Raw genomic sequence first — 8,204 nt, forward strand, 5'->3', positions numbered from 1 at the left:
AATCTGATGAAAAATTCCAATTATATAAAGTGAAATTTGCAGAAATGATGTAAAACTATGTTATATTTACATAAGAATAGAATTCTATTGAAAATCACTTTTGTAATAACCAGTTCAACTGGAAACCGGAAATGAGGTCATATCCAATATGGTCGCTCAATTTGGACATATTATGACAAGAACTCGACGAGAAATAAACGGAAATTGTTCATCTCTCCGCAATAGTTCATTTATAATGATGAAAGCAGAAAACGTCATACATTATGCAACGAATAATGAAATGGGGATATTTTGCAAGTTAGATTGTATCTAGTAAAAATCTCTGTTCCTCTCTTTTTCAAACCACATTAGACAAATATGTATGCATGGCAGTTTTCTTTTGGTTGTTTTAAACCAACTTTCCAGTTGTCGCTGATGCAACTCAAACCGGACTGAACGTCCAGTTATTAGGATGGAACAAATAACCGATGACCTATATATGCTACATCGTGATCCCCCAACAGTTGGAAACCAAATACTAAGCTAATGCCAATGTCCAAGCAATGTTTCCTTCTTTGCACTCTTTAGTTTGTTGCCAGTGTAATTATCCATATCATGTGCAGAAAAGTAGGACCTAAATTATGTGTCCTCAATCAGCTACCGTAAAAGCGTATTTAATTACGGAAATAGACTCTTCGTTGACATTGTAACTGTGGAGTTATCCAAGCACAAACAATAAATTATTCAGATTCACTATGGCCCTAGAAAGGTACATTGATTATATCTAATCAAAATCGGTGTCATATAAATTCATCAAACATTTCATCTAAACAAACAAAACCTCAGTTACATCAAAATTTAATTACTTTTATTCACACGATGAAATAGGATTTAATTAATCTTTATTGAATTGAATCAATCGCAAGACAATCATTGAAGATGCTTAACAATTGAATGTCATAAATTCTTAACAGCTTTGAATTTCTAAAGCAAAGTTAAGCGAGTTATTAACATTTATATACACTTTCACACTCCTGAAATGTTGAATTGAAACAACCAAAGTCAAGTACTCATTGTCAAGATTTATCATCAAAATTTGCAAATCAAGGGAGTCAAAATGAAAGATCTGACACTTGTTAGTTAAACTTGTATTGTTGTTAATTTTATTTTAAGGAATGCGTGGAAGTTTGGTGGATTATAGATCGAGGAAATAGTTGTAAGCGCTGAACTTTTGAATCACAGAAACATGTAGCTTTAGTTTCTGACCTTTTATGAAAAAAGTAGTTTCGGATTATTAAAATAGATGCAGATTCGGTGAATAAACCTCTTTACTTTGATTCACGACGGTGATAGATAATAAGATAGATGTTTTCTGTGACCAAGCTTTACTATTCATGTCTTCTGCACAATGGAGTTTCTTGACGCCAAACTTAATATATTAACTTTAAAGCAGATATATAAAACCGGATAATGACCAGAATTTAGATATTTTAACATTCCACAAATCAGTCATCTTTTCTTCGATTTCCAACTGCTAATTTATCTCCAAATGGTTTGAGGTTTAGGTCCTAAATTTCTGTACAATCAATAAGCATTAATTATGTTACCTTGTTCTGTGTCTAACTATTTAGCTATCTTTTATTGAGGTGTGATAGATACTGTTTCAAGAACATTTTTGTTTCAAGCTAAAACAAAAGTAAAGATGATAAAACTCAAGCTCAAACATATGCAGATATAATAAAACCCAAGCTAAAACAAAAGCAGATATGGTAAAACTCAAGCTAAAACAAAAGCAGAGATAAAACTCAGCGTAAATTTATGAAGAGATGACTCAATCATGAATTAATGCAAATTCCCCGAAATCAAACAATTGCAGATATGATTAAAAAAATCTCAAGCTCAAATATATGCAGAGATGATAAAATCCCAGCTCAAATTAATGCAGAGTTTATAAAACTTCAGCTCAAATTAATGCAGAGATGATAAAACCAAACGTATTTTGCAAACGTAATTCTTTTTTAAATTAAGGTTTTCGCCCTACTCTTCTGCGCCAGATTGATCTAATGAAAACGAGCTGCGCAATTATGCAGTTAAGAATGATTTGCTTGGACAGTGGCAAAAACGTTTTCTACTAATCGCCGCTCTATAAATATCGTAGCGGGTGTAGTTAGTGAAACATCGAGAACACCCGATGTCAATCTTTGACTGAGTTGTCGCTCCAATATGGTGAGTCCAAGCAGTTGTTTATTTGGTAAGTTCAAGACTACTCAATTTAAGTGATATTTCATTTGACATTTCAATGTTTTACATTGGAAAGTTCCATTAACTGAATGATAATCGAAGAACATTTATATTGACAACTTTACAGCGAGCAAGTCGGAATCATTAAATTACTCCGATGGATCTCATTAACCATTTTCCATGAATTTTCGAACCGGAAGTTCATTACCATTCTGATATGATCATGTACTCAATGAATATATACTGCTGATACTGAAGGCAATTTTATGAAACTTATAAACCACTTAGAGGGATGTCGTCCTGTTACCCATCCGCGGAGTGGCATCTCCTGAACTATCTTTACTGCTAAAATCGAAAAACAGACTCCGTACCCCTACATTCCAAGATGTAGAGTAACATCCAGATGGATTAACAGATTCAGGACAAACAGTAGAAAGAATTATTGCGAGTACCAGTTGTAACGCCCACTGTCGAAGAAAGTGTCCAATTCCAGACACCATAATCAATTCTTGACGTCATCACCACCCTCTGTTTGCTGTTTTGATCTTCTTAAGAACAAACGAAATCAAAGACTTTGAAGTTTTCAATTTCCTGTTCTTTCATTTTCAATAGACATAGAAATAATCATAAATAAGTATTGGAAAAACCTACATTGGCTGCATTTAATCGTATCTATTCAAATCCTGAAGAATTTATTCATGATATTCTGAATTGTCTTGTTTAAATGTCAATATGTGCCAATTCCCGATATATTTTTATATCACCGTAATAAAGAAATGAAAATGAAGCTGATGGTGATGAAAATGTTTAATGCAAAAATTTACTTTGTATTTGAAATGGTTGAAGCATGATTACTTATTACTACTTGCTTTACGCTTATTTAGCTTTAGAGGCTTTTTTTCACAATAACTTATGAAGCGAACAAAATGTGCAGGAATCGATATGTTGCTTCATGTCCTCCTGGCACAACAAAAAATATAACTGCTGAAAAAGGGAAAGAAATGCATCCGATCTTGAGATATTTAAAAACTTAAAATGCACGGCGGTTTTTCCGTTTTTACAAAGTCTTTATAAATATAAATGCGATTAAGCATCAACAGCAACATGTTAATGAACTGGCAGTAGGATGTTTAGAGGTAATTCAGAAAATCTGAGTTGCATGCTCCGAAGATGTGCATTCAAAGATGTAGCATTAACGTCTGGATGATTTTATTTAATATAAGTTCAGTGGGAAGAGTATTTTAATATCAAATCAAATGTCTTATACTTCAATCAATTGTCTTCAAACAGTATTCCACTTGAACAAAGGGCAGGATATTGTAATTGATATTACTAAATGCTGATTTAGACAAAATTGTGTTTTGAAATGTCACTTTATAACACTTGTATAACTAACATTGGAAAACTGCGAATCGTTAATGCTACCAGCTATTCAGTGGAAAAAATGGTTTACAATAAGGTCCAAAATACGCTAAACCCTTTGTCTCTGGATTTGTCAACAAAGAATCCCTACCGAAGAGCTCACATACGCAAATAATCATATTAAAAGGTCTCGTATTCTTAAAACAAATGCGTGGATTTTGTGTAGGAATAATGTAATAACTTCTTTCAATAGAAACTAATTGCGTTGTCAATTCCGAAAAGAAGTGATATTATTGTATTGATGACTCCACAAATTTGATATACATATGTAACCCAAGAATTCATTTATATTACTTGAAAATTTTCTGTGGGAAAGCTTACATCAACATCCCATCCGTATACAAAAGTAGTTTTGGTTTAAACTTAAATATGTATAGACCTCGTAGATCCTCCATCTTTGTTTATAACGATCGTTAACCTTGTCTGGCAGTTCAACATTCTTCTCATACCTTTAGTGAACAAAAACGTTAAAAGTTTCAAATCCAATCAGATGAGATTCTATTATGATAAACACACCTCACTGAATATTTTTTTTAACATAGAAGACGCCAGATTTAAAAGCTATGATCTAATAGCAATTTGTCCAATCTTTCTGGTATATAAGAATTTTGATTGTGAGTGGTTGTCCTGGAATTCCAGAATTTGCGAGTGGACTGCCAGGCATTCAAAGATAAATGTGAATTTTTTTTGCTTCTAAAAAAAATAATATCACAAAAGTGAAATATTTCATTTGATGAGACAATCACCAAATTTGGCATGAATGTTCCTTAGGAAGTAACTGAATAAAAAATATCGTTGGCCATTCAGATTTTGGCTTTTTTCACAATGGCCACTAAAACAAAATGGCGACATTTGCCTTCATGGATATATCAGGATAGGACCAGGAATGTTTAGAAAAACAATAACAAGTCCTAATAAATCCCCTAGAGCGTCTTCCAAAATCCAACAATGCCATCATTTCCTGTTTTTCTCATAAATCTAAAACGAAGTTACCCAAAAACACAAAGAGTGTATAAATGTATGTTCTGAGATACACGAAGCCCCAAAAAAGAATATTTCAGAGATTTTGTGAAACCCAAGTACCTACAAAACTTTACTACTTTGTAATAACATCTCAATTCAAGTCGCAAATGACGCAAATAAAAGTTTTAAAATTCCCACTTGTATTTATTGTTTCATATTCTGGAAAAAATAAATGGATATAAAGGTACATCATTCATTATAGTATTCGTCAGATGCTGTATTACTATTTGTGTTAGTGAGGCCACCCCATATGTATTGTGCATTGAGGTATAAAGGAGTCAAAGTTTCTTGCATCTTCATGTCATGCTTCAGCAGCAACATGGATTAATCCCACACGTTTCAATGTTCAGCAAAGTGTGTCTCGACTGGTGTTTTATCTTCTTCTGTTGGAGTTATCCTTTCGGATTGTAAGATAAATGTAACTTTTCTGCAATACTAGTTGATGGTAGATTTTCTAGTTGAAATAAACTCAGAGACCTATTTCCCACGTGTATGCTGGTTTCATTTTAATAAAGAATGGAAGCTTCTCCAGCTCTTTTTACCTTGTTATAGATACTTGAAGGTACCAAGCAAGTCATAGACGTGTTCTTTTAGACTATATTGACAGCTCTTACCCTATTGATAAACTAGTGTCCAAAAGAAACGATACCACCTGTTTGCAACGACATAAAAGAAAAACTAAACAATGCAGAAGTTTAGGATTGGTGTTATGCTTTTGAGAAATCCTTTCACAACATCTGTACAAAAATTTCATTTCAATAAAATCTGTACAACCAATATGACAAGCCTTTAAAGATGGGTGGGGTCGAAAAAAGAACATTTCGTTAGAGCACTGATCACAGAAACAACGGGAAATGTCACACCACACGTCACAAAGTCAAGTCAGTAGCGAGTATGTCCACCGTAAGCATCAATACATGCCAGAACACGCCTACGGACTGATGCCGTCAAACGTCTGATGACGTTGGGAGTGATTCGTTGCCATTCCTCGAGGAGACATCGTTCCAAGTCCTGGACGTTGACTGGAGCCACAGTAATAAGAAATTAGAGAAATGGCGACCATCTTGGATTTCGAAAAAACGAATTATGGGAATTAATGAGGACTTTTGGTATGTTATTCTAGGCATATTCCTGAACCTATCCTGAAAAAAGCTGCTTGTAATGAGAAAGATCCGTGTTTTTTGTCGCCATTTTGTTCTAGCGGCAGAAATTTTGAAAATAGCAAAAATGGCCAACTATATTTTCTGAATCAGTACCATCTGACCGACATTTGAACCAAATTTCATGCTTGTCTCACCGAGTGAAATATTTTGGAGAAATTTTGCGGTTATCCCCTTCACTATCCCCTCCTTGTTACACCAAGGTAACAAACCTAAAACAAGTAAACATATAGTATTATTTCTTACTAAGAGTGATGAGATAAATTTGATATAAGAATGTGAAAAACACAAGTCAGCAATAATTTCAACAATCTTATTCTAGTTTTTAATAATGAACCAATAATTTATATGATTGTTATTTTGTGAACCATGAAACCATGAAACTTTAGAACATTGTCATAGGTAAAAGGACAGCTACTTAATTTCGAATCGAATCATCAATGCTCATTAACTGGAAGATGCAGGTGGAAACCATGGTAATAACTCATATATTTGCTTAAATATTTGATACTTGAACTTTTCAAACATAAGTAATTCAGTAAGATTGGCACTGTAGTGTAATTATATATGCCACATTAAATTTTCAACCAATTAGACGTTATTAATTATTTCAGTAAGTTACACCCATTTTAATTTAATTTATAAAGATTCCAGTTAATAGTTTAGTTAAATGATGTGTAGAAATAGTGTTAAATTAATTGAACCAGGGTAACCTGAAGAATGATGAAATAGCAAAATGAATGTGAAGTGAAGAGTTAGTTGTTAGGATAAAGAGTTGGAACTAGTTCAAATACTTGGAATTGTAAGCTAATAATATACAAAGAAAATTGCTGTCTAACAACTTTTAGGTCGCTAAATTATTATCAAAATTGGAAATGTTTTACTGTTTTACTCTCTGGACTACGCGAAAAAGTGTTGATCAACCAATAGGATATGTAATTGATTGCAGACAGTTCTACTTTCAAACCAAGGGGTTGTCAAAATTTCGATACATTTCAATTTGTTCTGAAGTATAACTGCTACATTTAAAGAAATTTATCATTTTCTCCTAAATACCCCCAAAGATTAATAGATACTAATAATCCATACGAATGAAGATCATTTGCAGAAATTTGGCTTTATACCAAAATAAAGGGTTAACAACCAAATTCAAGAATTGAATCCGAAAGAAAATCAGTCTTGGTATACGCTGTAGTGACCATGAAGCCTTTTCCCAGAATTAAAATCCAACGTTCGGTTTCCTTCAATTCTACAAATTTTTTACTTGGAAGTTTGGAGCATCGTTACTGTATCATGACATTGGATATTATCGGACAACAGTACATTTGCAAAGTAAAGGCAAATAAAAGATCTAAATAAAAAGTAAAATTAAAAACACATCACACAGAATCTGTGTTAATTAGATTGAAAGTAATATTGTAAAGTATACTTTAACAGCTAAATTATGATTTATCTCAAACCATTAATCTTTATCGTTGTTAAATAATTCCAAAAAGAAAAGATTTGGAATGAAGCTGATTTTATGAGGCTGTTTATTTAGTATCAAATAATAATAAAAATCACTTATTATCGCTTTCTTTATATCTTCTTAACGATGATGGTTTGTCCGACTTTTACTTTTTGACTGACAGAAACAAAGGTATTTTGACCTTCAATCTCTAAAGAAAACTATAACAACACTGTACATAATAAACGGTAGTAGTTGAGTTTACTAAAAATTACTTAAGGATTGAAAAGATACAGACGTGTTATGAACGACATCTTAAAACTAAACTATCGCCGCGGACAACCTACATTATTTATGCATTCAAACAATGAGAAAACATTTCAGAATTAAGAACCAGCATTCGAGTCTTGAGACTATAGTAAAAGCCTTGTGTATGAAAAGATCCATTAGAATGGAATGGTTGGTCGTAATGGTCAATAACCACCATCAACTGACCAGGATAGGTTAGGAGTGTCATATTGAGGTCATGAAGAATAAGTGGTAAAGACACGAATAAAGAAAGTAATGACGTGTAAATAATCATCTATTACAACACGATGATGACCTTATATGTAAAGCACTGATAATTATCCAAGTCGAAATCCGTTTCAGTACTGGAAATTATTCCTAACAGGAAACATTTTCCTGTTTCTGGTCTAGCAATTACTTTCATTAAATTCGAGTATCTCCTTAATTCTTTTCTTTAAATAGAGTTTAGATTTATTTTATTTACATTGCACAAGAGTAGCAATATTAAATAGATTAAGGACACACATCGATTTCTTGATAATGTGATTTTCATTGCTTGATGAAGTCTGTTTTTGCACCGAACTACGATTGGAGGTGCATAAGTACTCTTAATATTGGTGATTAGTAAACCTATTTATCGGTCT

This window comes from Lottia gigantea, assembly GCF_000327385.1.
Source record: "Lottia gigantea unplaced genomic scaffold LOTGIsca_1, whole genome shotgun sequence".
Lineage (NCBI taxonomy): Eukaryota > Metazoa > Mollusca > Gastropoda > Lottiidae > Lottia > Lottia gigantea.